A 1,100-nucleotide genomic window follows, 5' to 3' on the forward strand; every position below is an offset into this window, starting at 1 on the left:
ACAGCTCATCTTCTTCTGGATTCTTCCTCGCGCTTAGCCACTGAGTGTCGCGCTTAGCGAATGCTCGCTTAGCCATCAGATTGGCTTAGCGAGAAGGTGAAAACAACACTTTTGCCAATTTGCCTAATTAACCTGAAATTGAGAGAAATTGATTGTTAAACACACGAAACAAAAGTATAAATTGTCTATTACCTATATTTAATAGAAAGTACTTATAATATTACAAAACAACTAGTAATTGGCGAAGTTTGATACGATATACACAAGTTTTATACACAAAAGTTAGTCATTTTTACCGACTAACAACTCCCCCAAATTTATGGTTTTGCTTGTCCTCAAGCAAAAGAGAACAAATCACTTGTCCTTAAGTGGTAAAACATGCAGTGTTTATGTACAAAGGTGTATGCATTAAAATTTATTGATTGCATGATGAGAAAGATGAAGCAATGTGTACCTATCATTTGTTTTCACAGAATATGAAGCTAGACAAATAGGAGAACAAAATGTGAACTATACAATTAGATGAAGTTCATCATAAGACAAATATCAAGGAAAGTAGCTCAAACCATAGTCTCACGGCTACTGTTTCACTCAAGCACAAGTGTTTAAGCTATTCATTGATAACAACTAACAGGAGGTCTAATATTTGCATTTCATCTCTTGCCATCAAGTCAGAAATGTATAAACAGAATCAGAAGGACTTTCTCAGGCTTTTAGTGAGGTTTGGCTACAAAAATTCATTGGTTTTTCTAGGATTCAAAGGTTTAGATTCTAAGAGAGCACAAATCCTTGACTTATCCCAATGGTCTTGTATTATACCAGTGGCTTTCTCACTATCTTTTCCTTTTAACTTACTTTTGACATTATTGTAACAACATAATTTATTCTTTTCATTTTTTTATTTTATTTTTAACATACAACTTATTTGTTGTGTGTGTTGATGCTTAACCTTTTTCTTTTCATTCGAATTGACTTCCCTCCCCTAAATTTAGAGTAATTTGTCTTGAACCATATGCTTTCCTAGAATCTAAGCAAGGTATCAGGAGATACTTATTTAAGTTTAGGGTTCAAATTTTTTTGACAATATCATTCACCTCAAC

The sequence above is a fragment of the Glycine max genome, chromosome 4 (assembly GCF_000004515.6).
Source record: "Glycine max cultivar Williams 82 chromosome 4, Glycine_max_v4.0, whole genome shotgun sequence".
Taxonomy (NCBI): domain Eukaryota; kingdom Viridiplantae; phylum Streptophyta; class Magnoliopsida; order Fabales; family Fabaceae; genus Glycine; species Glycine max.